The following is a 12,001-nucleotide window of genomic DNA, read 5'->3' on the forward strand; positions in this document are numbered from 1 at the left end:
AAGAAAACAATGCAATTAGTCATATTAACAGGAAAAAAAAGTTTAAAAATGATCATCTCAGTTGTCGCAGAAAGGCATTTAACATCATCCAATACCTGTTCATCATCAAAAATGCAAAGAAAACTAGGACTAAAAGGTAACTTTTCCAAAATGATAAATGGCATTTATGAAAAACTCACAGCTAATATCATACCCAATAGTAAAAGACTGAACGCTTTCTCCCCTAAGAGCAAGAAAAAGATAAGGATGCTTGCTTTTACCAATGCTTTTCAACACCATACCGCAAGTTCTAGCCAAAGAAAATAGACAAGAAAAATAAAGTGCAAACATATTGGAAAGAAAGAAGTAAAACTATCTATTTGCAGATGCCATAATCCTATACATAGAAAATACCAAGAAATCCACAAGAAAGCTGCTAGAAATAATAAACAAATTCAGCAAAGTTGCAGGTCACAAGATTAACACACAAAAATCAGTTGTGTTTCTCTATACCAGCAATGAACAATTCAAAAGGGAAATAAAGAAAGCAATTCCACTAACATTAAAATATCATTAAAAACTATAAAATACCTAAGAATAAATTTAACCAAGGAGGTAAAATATTACACCCTGAAAACTAAAACATTGTTGAAAGAAATTAAGGAAGACCTAAATAAATGGAAAGACAATCATATTCATGGGTTGAAAGATTTAATATTGTAAGGATGGCAATACTACCCCAAATGATTTAAAGATTCGATACAATTTCTATCAAAATTTCAACAGCAGTTTTTGCAGAAATGGAAAAATCTATCCTCAAATTCATATAGGATTGTAAGGGGCCCAGAATAGCCAAAACAATCTTTAAAAACAAGAGCAAAGTTGGAGGACCCATACTTCTTGGTTTCAAAACTTACTACAAAAAAATAGTAATCAAAATAGTGTTATACTGGCATAAGGATAGACATATAAACTAATGGAATAGACTCAATAGTGCAGAATAAAACCATATATCTATGGCCAATTGAGTTTCCACAGAGGTTCCAAGTCCATTCAATGGGGAGAGATTGGTCTCTTCAAAGATGGTCCTGGCACAACTAGATTTCCACATGCGAAAGAATGAAGTTGGACCCCTACCTCACATCAAATACAAGAATTAACTCAAAATTGAACCATAAAATTATTAAAAGAAAGTATATGGGTAAATCTTTGTGACCTTGGATTTGGCAATGTTTTGTAGACATAACACCAAAAGCATGAGCAACAAAAGAAAAAAAATTAGGTAAATTGGACTTCATCAAAATTAAAAACTTTTGTGCATCAAAGGACATTATTAAGAAAGTGAAAAAAAGATGGCCCAACTGTCTGGGTGAGGGCAGAAGCTACCGCCATAGGGCCCAGCTGAGCACACTGGATCATGTGGGTCTCTCCCCAGTCTGGTTCCTTTTAAACCTACCCGGCACTGGGCCTCAGCCATCACCTTTGAAAGCTCAGACATCAGGATCCCACTATGGCTCATTGACAAGGAGATCATCAGCCATAACATCCATTGCTTCTACTTCGCCCTGCTGTGGCCCCATCACATTCTGGGCTTCCCTGTTGGCTAGCACATCTACCTTTCAGTTCAAATCCACCAAAACCAGTCTCCAGACAGGAAGACAAGGGCTTAGTAGACCTGGTCATCATGGTTTACTTCAAAGATGCCCATCCCAAGTTTCACACTGGAAGGAAAGATGGCCCAGTACCTAGAAAACATGATCATTGCAGACATCATTGAGATCTAGGACCCAAATGTGCTGCTAGTCTACCAGAACAAAGGAAAGTTTGCTATCTGTCCAGACAAGAAATCTAACCCCAACATCAAGATGGTGAAGTCTGTTGGCATCACTGTGGGAGGAACAGGCATCACTGGGATACTGCAATTGATCCGTGCCATCACAAAAGACCTGGATGACCACACTGTGTGCCAGTTGCTCTTTGTCAGTCGGGCTGAGAATGACATCCTGCTGCAGCTGGAGCTGGTGGAACTAAGGAACGAACACTTTGCTTGCTTCAAGCTCTAGTATGTGGTAGACGGAGCCACTATGGCCTGGGACTACAGCTAGGGCTTTGTGAGCAAGTTGATGATCCAGGACCAACTTCCACTCCCAAAGGAGGAGCCCATGAGCCAGAATACATGCCTGCCCAACCTACATCTCAGGGGCCAGTCCAAGGAATACTGCTTTGCCTTCTGGCTGGGCATTGGTAGCACACACACCCTGGTTACCCACCATGCCTTTTCTCTGCCAAGTCCTCCCTTGCCATCCTTCTTTAAAGCTGTGGCTCCTGCCTATGCCCTGGGTGGTCACCCTGGTGAGTTGACCTGAGGGGTCCCTTTGGGAGCAGAGTTCTTTTTCAAGTGGGCTACAGCTGGCTTTCAAGGCAAGTTCCTGTTTGGCTCTCACTCAGCCCTGTCTCTATCCTCATGACTTTCTTTTCATCCTTCCCTCTGCCCCTTCCCACCCCCACAACACTACAGTGCTGAGGCTGCTAGCACCTCGCTGCATTCACCTCTCCCTGCTATGGACCACAGTCTGGAATAAACATAACGTACAGGCAGGCCAGAGGTACAAGGGCCATGGGCCACTCCAGCCACAGTCCTGGGACCTTTGCCTGCCACCCCTCACTGTCTGCCTCAGAGCCACAGCTAGGCTTCAGCAACACCTGACATTACGTGAGACAACACCAAAAGTTCTGGGGGTGGGAAGGAAGGCTGCTGAAGGAAAAAGGCTGCCTCCTACACCAGGCTGCCTAGAGCTTGATTCATCCTGTGGCTGAAATGAGAAGAGGGTACTGGCCCAGGGTCCCTCGTGCTAACACATGGACTGACACATGGGCCACCTTGAAACTCTGACATTTCCCTCTACCACACCCAAACATTCAGGTAGCCTTGGGAGTTATAACCTGTCAACTTGGCAGAGTCTGATCTACTACAGGGAAGAGAGCTGGGGAGGAGGGAACTTGGGCTCCTGGCTGGGCCCACCAGTTCTGCTGGCAGAGCTCTACCCACTCCTCCTGCCTTGGCCCCAGTGCTTGTCTGAGAGGCATTCTCAGTGGCCTCCACATTGCCTTTAGACAACAACTGTGTTAGCCTCTACATATGGGCTTTTTCAGAGTTATTTACAAGTAGAAAAAAACTGAAGTAAAATTTTTCTAATATTAAAAAAAGAAAGTGAAAGACACCCCACACACAGAATGGGAGGAAAGACAGACAACCCAATTTAAAAATGAGCAAAGGATTTGCATAGATGTTTATTCAAAGAAGGTATACAAATGGTCAATAAGCACATAAAAATGCTCAACATCTTTAGTTATTAGGAAATGAAATGACATACTACTTCATACCTACAAGATAGCTATTTAAAAAATGGAAATAACAAGTGTCAGCAAGGATGTAAAGAAATTGGAACCCTCATGCACTGCTGGTAGGAAGGTAAAATGGTACAGTCCCTGTGGAAAACAGTTTGGCAGTTCCTCAAAAAGTTAAGCATAGAATCACCATATGACCCAGCAATTCTACTCTTATTATATATGCTAAAGAATTGAAAAGAGGGACTCAAACAGATACTTGTATGTCAGTGTTCATTGCAGCATCATTCACAGTAGCCAAAAGGTAGAAACAGTGCAAGTGTCCATCAACAGAGAATGGATAAACAAAATGTGGTATATACATACAATAGAATAATACTATATTTGACCATAAAAAGGAATGAAGTTCTGATACAAGCTACAATGTGGGTGAACTTTGAAATAAGCCAGACACAAAAGGACACATATTGTATGAAATATATGAATATATGAAATATCTAAATAGGCAAATTCAAAGAGACAGAAAGTAGAACTTATCAAGGGCTGGAGGGAGGAGTAATGGGAAGTTATTGCTTGATGGGTACAGAGTTTCCGTTTGGGGTGATAAAAAATTTCAGAAATACATAGTGGTAGTGGTTGTACAACATTGTGAATAATTAATACCACTAAATTTTACACTTAACAGTTAAAATGACACATTATGTGTTCTTTATATTTTATAACCACACACACACACACACACAACCATAATTAAATTTTAGTTGTGTTTCAACCCTTCACCTAATTTCTTAGCATCTTCTTATCTTCCTTCTTTGAGCCCAGAGGCCTAATGTTGCCCAGTTCTTACTCAATTGCTTGAAGCCTTTCTCCTCCCTATTGTATACTTGTCAACAAGTCATTGTATACTTAGTAACACCTGTAGAGAAGGGTGAATCAACCAGCACCATCCACTGGCCAATTGTTACAACGTTGACAAAAACTGTTGGCCTAGAAAATATAGCATTAGGGGGAAAAAACCTTTAAAATAGTGTGAGTACAAAAATATTTCTATACTGTAAATATGTGTGTATAAAATGTACATTGAATAAAAGTTCTAGAAAGCACAGGTAAACCATATTTGATAGCTTTAGAAACTAGGCCAGAGTGATGAGCTTTCTCTGGGATCACCTCCCTCAGTAGTTCCGGGAGTAAAACTGTAGCAACTCTACCTCCTATACAATAGAATAATAATGTCCCCCAAGCATTAGGCCACAAAAATGAGGTCTTTCAAAGATTTAATATAGTCCATTTCATGCTGATCCTTTAATGTCTTCTGTACTTATATTCTCTCTGGGTTTGTTTTTCTAAAGTTGGCAAAATATTTGATTGGCTACCTGGCCTTTTCACAATTATCTTGACACTCAAGGGTATTTTTTGTGGGCCAGGACTTTCTTTTATAAACTGAGAATGTGGGACATAACAAATTCCTTCTCACTGTTCTACCCCCAGGTCTGCCCACATGTCAAGGAAGAAGGGAACTCTAATTGTTTTTGTTTTATTTTGTTTTGTTTTGTTTTGTTTTGTTTTGTTTTGTTTTGTTTTGTTTTAGCTTTAGGGGACTGCATACTAATTTGCACACATTTTTAAAAGTGATATTTTTTAAATCTACTTAAAATCATATACAGTAGTGGTTAAGAGTTGGGGCATTCATGTCCCCATAAGTTCAACATAGGTTCTGCTTGTACTGTGTGCTTGGACAAGTGTGCCTTCCACTTCTCTGAGCACTGTTTTCTCTTTGCACTGTTTTTCTCATCTACAAAGTGGAGAATAGAACACCTACCTCAGAGGATGAGAGTGAAGTTTAAATGAGAGAAGGTATAAGAGGCACCTAGCACAGTACCCATCACAGAGTTGGTGTTCAAGAAGCTTAGCTCCTTAGTTACTTCATTTTCTGTGGACCGTCTGTAAACACTCACAGGTCTCCTCCATGAGATTTTCCCCAATGAACAGCCCGTGATGATTTCCTTTCTCTATATTCCTAAAACACTTCATGAAAATATAGCTTATGCTGTAGTTATTTTATATGTACACATACTTTGATCAAAAAACTCTAAGTCCTTTGAGACCATGGCAATGTTGTATACTCTTGCCATCTTCAGACCCTGAAGAGGTCACACATAATTGGCCCTGAAGGAATACTTGTTAGACTGAATGGCTAAGAAGCAGTTTGGGGCCCTAGAAAAAGTATTGGACTTGTTGCCATAAGATATAGGTCTAGTCCTGATTTTCATATATGCGAGCTTTGTGACATTGGACAAGAAATTTTAAGGCAACTCTCATAATCAATCTCTACATTGGTATAATAGGTATACGCAGCTGATATGGAATGAATGTTTATGCCTCCCCAAATTCATACGTTGAAATAGTACCCTCAATATTATGGTATTAAGAGGTGGGGCCTTTGGGCTATAATTAGATCATAAGGGTGGAGCCCTCAAGAATGGGATTAGTGCCCTTATAAAAGGGACCCAGAGAGCTCTCATCCTCTTTCTGCCATGGGAAGATACAGTAAGATGGCAGTCTGCAACCTAGAAGAGGGTTATCACCAGAACCCAACGATGCTGGCACCCTGATCTTGGACTTTCAGCCTCCAGTACTGTGAGAAATAAATTTCTATTGTTGTACTTTGTTATAACTGCCCGAACTAAGACACTAGCCTACTATCAATACAGAACTACAGTGAAGTTCAAATGTGATACTGTACATGTGAGTGTATTTGGTAATTCTTCAAGTACTACAAACATAACCCTACCTAGATTCCTGCACTGTGTCTTAAACCTACATAAGCAACTACATTCCCCTAGTGTTGTCTTTACTAAAGGCTGTTGATAAAGGTCCCTTTTTTTTGGAACTAAAAAGGGGCAGAAGAGGGAGAGAGAAACCTGCTGGGTGTTAATCATTTACAATCGGGCCATTGTTCCAACCAATTAACCAATTACACCTAAAGTTAAAGCCCATTTGCAACCTATTGCAAGGATTAGGAGACTGATAGATTTTTAATGGTAAACTCTTAAGTGCACCAAGGTTTATGCTCAAAACTCCCATTAGCAATAATGAGAGTTATGCCTGCTAGGCCCACCGAGAGATGAGAGTTGAATTTGATCCATAATCTATCTATCTTACTTAATGTCATCAGTTTCCCTATAGCCCCTTCAAACAATCAACGCCAGTGAAATGCCATAAGCAATCTAATAGCATTGATTTAGGAGAATATTTATGATCCATTTCAATGAAGCTTTCCAACACAAGAAGCCTATACATATTTCAAAATCTGATGTGCCTATGCACATTTTTTTTGTTTGTTTCTTAAAGGAGAAAAGCAATCTTTTAATAAGAAGGTAGTGGAAGATAAAATACATAAATATATCAGCCAAAATATTTCCCCTAATACTTAGTTTCCCCTTATTATTATATAAAAATCGATTACATTTTTGAGCCTCTTATAAATCAGAAAATATTTCACATTGCCTTTGATTTACAAGAAATGAACAAACCAAAAGAAAAGTGACATTGGTTTTTTTAACAATTTCCTTCAAAATAATCACTGAAGGCGCCCTTTAAACAGTCATGAAACATGATGTTTGGTTAGAATTTTCTCAATTACCAAGCACAAATACCATTTCTCCCTATTCTCACCCCAGATTCACTGTTACTAGCTCCTGTCACATCATCCTTTAAACATTTAACATCTGCCCGTTTCCTTCTAGTGCCATCACACCCACCCTAGCTACGGCTCCTTTAAAGCAGACCCACACTGAGGCAGTGACTTCCTAGTTGCTCTTCTCTCTTTAAGTCTCTTGATACTTCAGTCCATCTTACATATTCTACATGCATAGAATATAAAATCTTTGAGAGCAGGGACTATACCCTATATTTTTTTATATTGGAGATACAGTGACCATATTTCCTGAAAAGAAAATCTAGACAATATCTGGCAAGTACATTTATAGAGAAAAAGAAGCAGAAACCTAAAATTGGACTTTTCTCTCTAAATCTGTGGTTATTGTTAGCTAACAGATGCAATCTGTTTAGAACAGAGATTGTAAACCGGCAGACTAAAGCTCAACTATGGCTCATGATAATTTTTTTGTCCGATGCTTTAATAATATTAATTTGAATTGATTGCCAACATTTAAAAATTGCTGATTTCACATAAAAACCAACATTCTCTTGAGAAATCTGAAAATCTAAGAAGACTTGGTTTTAGGAATCAGCTCAAGCTAAAGTCTACCCATTATGGGGAAATCTAATAAACTGAAAACCCAAAGGGGGCCACGCTCTCAGCATAAGGATGCGTAAGAAAGATACTTGTTGCATGGAAAGGGACAATAAGAAACTTGCCTGTCTGGATCTTGGAACTTGGTAGAGAGAAAAAGAGAGAGAGAGGACATATGACTGTTTCATGACTGTTTAAGTGCCAAGGATATGTTAATTATAAATTATCAAAAGATAATTTATATATATACTGATACTCCCACAAACATGGGTTTACAGCCCAATTCACCCTACTTTTGTAGTTGAAAACAAATACAAGCAGAAATATTAATTTAGTCCTAGGTAAGTAGTTATCATAGGCAACTAGTAAAAGTAAATGCAAATGATCTCTGAATGAATGCAACTTCAATCTGTGCCTCAAAGAATTTCTACATGTAAATCCAAGGAATACGAGATCAGATTAAAATCCACAAAACACACAGTAAACAAGGAACGGTGAGTAAAAGCCAGCAGCAACAGAGGACAAAAATTAGAACTTCAAAATCTTCAGATATGGAATGACAAGACACAGAATATAAAGTAAGACATTATAATATTAATTCACTCAATAAATATTTTTTTAAAACCTTCTATTTGCCAGGTAATGTTATGAGCTGTAAGGACAAAATAGCTAACAAAATAAATACCCTAACTCTCAAGGAGGTTACATTTTAGGAGAGGAAGACAAACAAATAACTTAAAATATGTAGTATGGCGGGCGTTTAAAAAAAAATACCAAGGAAGAGATAAGAAGTATTATAGCAGAGGATGTCTCACTGTTTTTAAAGCCGTATAGGGATTATCTTTGGGTATGAGGGATGACCTGAGAGTCCTGGGCTTCTTGTGTGACTGACAAAAACAAGGACATAAGCATAATGAGATTGTAATGATTTCAAAGTAGATAGTAGTGGTGAATCTATGAGAATGGGTGCCGTGAAGGAAGCAGTCATTTCTCAAGAGCATACAGTCCTAGGCCTTCCTTTTCACTCCTGACATTATTTGTGGGCGGGTAGAGAAGAAATGTTCATATCTTAAGCACAGGTTTCTTTGGGGATCCTTCTTTTTCTGCTGATGGAGGCCTAAAGGCCAGGGGAGAGATTTGCTTATCTTTAAATCCTTTGTTTCAAAAAATAAGAACCTGAAGATATAAGCAAGAAACAAGAGTCTATACAAAATTGTCCAAATAGTAGAACTTCTAGGATTAAGAAAAAAAGATAGAAATTTAAAACTCAAATTCAAAAGATTAGTCACAGCTGAAGAATCAGTGAACTGAAAATCAGATCCTAAAAAATATATCCAAAGGCAGATATAAAATATGAAAGAGAAAAAGCAAGACTTGGACAATAGAATTAGGAAGTCTAATATACACATAATCAGAATTCCGTAAGGAGATAGCAAAAATGAGAGAGAAGTAACATTTAATGAGGTAATAACTAAGAAATTTCTGGAGTCACTGAAAGTCATTACCTATCTGGTCACAGAGTTTTTGACCCCTTGTCTATAAGTAAACATTTTTATTAAACCACCTTCCAGAAATATCTTTCATCGAACACTATTTAACAGTTTACAAAATCTTTCACATACTAAAGTCTATGCTACATGCTTTTAGATTTATTGGAAAGCTTTGATTTGTTTTCCTGATAGGAAACTGAAGTAATCTCTAAGTATGCACCAGTATTAAAGCCACTCTCTTTAGAGAAGAGAAAGTTTCTCATGACCAAACTTACTAATGTTTAATACAGCACACTTTTAGATGTGATGGATATGTTAGTTACCACCACTGAATTTGGTTGATTCTCTGCAGTTTTCATTTCAACATTCTTTGGGGATATTTCCTTTGCAAATTTTCCTATCTTTTGTTTTCTCTCCCCAGGAATTATTTTGAAGATCTACTGAAGACAGTACCCTCCAGTGCATTAAGTGGTGGGATCCAATTTCATCATGACCTTAGAGGCTCTTTAAATCACTTTTTCCATTTGCTGTGTGAATAAGGTCCAAATCTTCTTAACATGACATCATAGTCTACTTTTTTTCCTTCTGTCATTGCCCTCTTCCCAGCTCTTCCTTCAGTATAAGCACACGAGACAACTCGCAATTTCCCCAAATATATGATCACATACTAAGCTCTTAGATTACCTTATTTCTGTATAGGAAATTCCTCTCGACCCTCTCCCTATCCCCCTGCACCCTTTTTCAATGATCCCCAATCACCTACTCTCACCTAAAATCTGTTTGTCTCAAGAAAGTCTACTGGTCCTTCACAACCCTCCTCAAACTGGGCATCTGGCTACCCAGAGCTTTCTCTGACGACATCTATGGCACCTTGTGCTACAAAGTATTCATCTGTGCATTCAGGCATGTTTAGCATGGGATAGGTGCTCAAATTCTTGGTGCATAAATGGTATAGAAAGTCTAGGAAAACACTGAGGGTGGGGATCAAGCTTGAAAAGTCACTATAGGGCAATCTTTATCTGTGAGCTCAGAAATATACTTCTAGGATATTTACCTATGTAAATAATTGAGAATGTGCTCAAAGATTTAGCTACAAGGCTCATACTTCATTGCTGTTTCAATAGCAAAATCCTGGACACAATTTTAAATCCTTCGATTGGGCTTTAACTAAATGAATGCACAATAGAATCCTAAATAGCAATTTTAAAACATTTATGGAAAATATTTAGTGGCATGCCATGATATCTTATTCAAGGAAAAAAGTTGTTTAAAGATAAAAGCAGTGTATTCAGTCTTACTACATATAATGATATACATTAAATTGTCAGTGGTTTTCTGGGTATGGCATTTCAATTTTTTTCTGATTCTGGAAAAAAAACACCTTTTCTACAATGGGTACTAATTATTTCTGTGATTTTAATAAAGGAGGTTTTTGTTTTTAAAGAAGAGAGTCCTATCCTAATATGCTCCTACTTCCCTTTAGAGTTGGAGTAGAGCTCCAACTCTACTAAGCGGCCACTCATATTCCCAACACTTCAGGGTGCCCAAATGAGAGGGCTGTCCAGATATTTTGCCTCATTTCATGTAACAGAGACTTGGAAGGGAAAAACAGCTGCTCCAATTAGCAGTGATTTTAAAACCAAAACAATTCTCAAGATTTCACAATGTCGGAATACTTTAGCTTGTTTCACTTTTCAAGATAAAGTCCCCTCAAAATTCTGTGCTGACCATGAAATAATCTGCCATGGAAGGACTCTGTCTCATCCAGGAGAGAATCCTAAAGCATATTCCTTCTTACTTTACATACACTTGGACCTTCCACAGTTGAACCCCCCTCCCACCACCACCATAGAAACACATTTATCTTTTTACTGGACTGAAGCTATTCCCCGAGTTACCAAAAGCTTTGCCAGCAAAGAGTCCCAGGCCGGCAGGGCTGGGTTCCCCTCTTCAAGTCCTGGTGACTCGACTTCCTCTTCTCTTCTTCCCGGAGGTCCCCACCCATGTCACCGCCATCAGATCTCTGAGAAAGTCACGTTCTAGCTAGCCTCAGTGCTGTTCTAAAGTTTGGGGTAGGAAAAAGGGTGTGAGGTGGCAAGAACCCTAGCACGGGACCAAGACACAGGGCTCCTAGCTCTGTGTCTGTCGCTAATTAGATGGCTATGGTGGTTAAGTGATTTTCCAACTGAGTGGATTAAATCTCTCACTTGTCAGAGAGGGTGTTGACCTAGAATGATTGTATACCCTCTCCAGTGTTCAGGAGGGTGAGTGTCCAGATGTCTCTGGGAGCGCTGCAGAAAGAACAGAGAATTAACATGTATTGAGGGTGTGAGCACCGATGTAAAATACTTATTTAATCCTCCAGTCTTTTATGAAAGGTGTCCTTTATCCTAGTCTACAGTTTGAAAATAGAGGCACAAGGTCTGCGAAATGCTTTCCAACGTTTTCACTTAGTGATCCACTTGGAAAATACATTTTTACAGCACAGTTGAGAAAATGAGTGAGCACCAACCGGAAGCAAATTACCCTCACCCCGGCCCGGCGAAGAGAGCCTCCAGTTCTCAGTTTACCTGTCCCATCTGTTACCTGCTCATTGTTCACTGGAATGAAAGCCGTGAAGTGGCTCATCCAAGAGAAGTATGATACAGCTGTGTCAAGACAAACGTGAATTTGATTCGCAGTTCTGCCTTCTGTTTGATTTCGGGCAAGTAACTTCTTTCTTCTTCTTTCCTCCTCCTCCTCCTCCTCCTCCTCTAGTCGCCGGCTACAGAGAGCCCTTCATTGATTCATTCTGACCAGTAGCTATACTACAGCACGAGCGTGCTCGTCGGCGATGCGTTTTTGGGATTGCGGGGGACAGTTAAAATGTTGCTCTTAAGAAACACAGCCTATACTGTGTGTGTGCGCGTGTGTGCATGCGCGTGGGTGC

At 39.1% G+C, this 12,001-nt stretch overlaps 1 pseudogene; it reads left to right on the plus strand.

The window, feature by feature from the left end:
- LOC102888270 overlaps positions 1-2,345 on the plus strand; it is a 7,070-nt pseudogene extending 4,725 nt beyond the window's left edge.
- Positions 2,346-12,001: the final 9,656 nt, after the last annotated feature.

The sequence above is a fragment of the Pteropus alecto genome, unplaced genomic scaffold, assembly GCF_000325575.1.
Source record: "Pteropus alecto unplaced genomic scaffold, ASM32557v1 scaffold25, whole genome shotgun sequence".
Classification (NCBI taxonomy): Eukaryota; Metazoa; Chordata; class Mammalia; order Chiroptera; family Pteropodidae; genus Pteropus; species Pteropus alecto.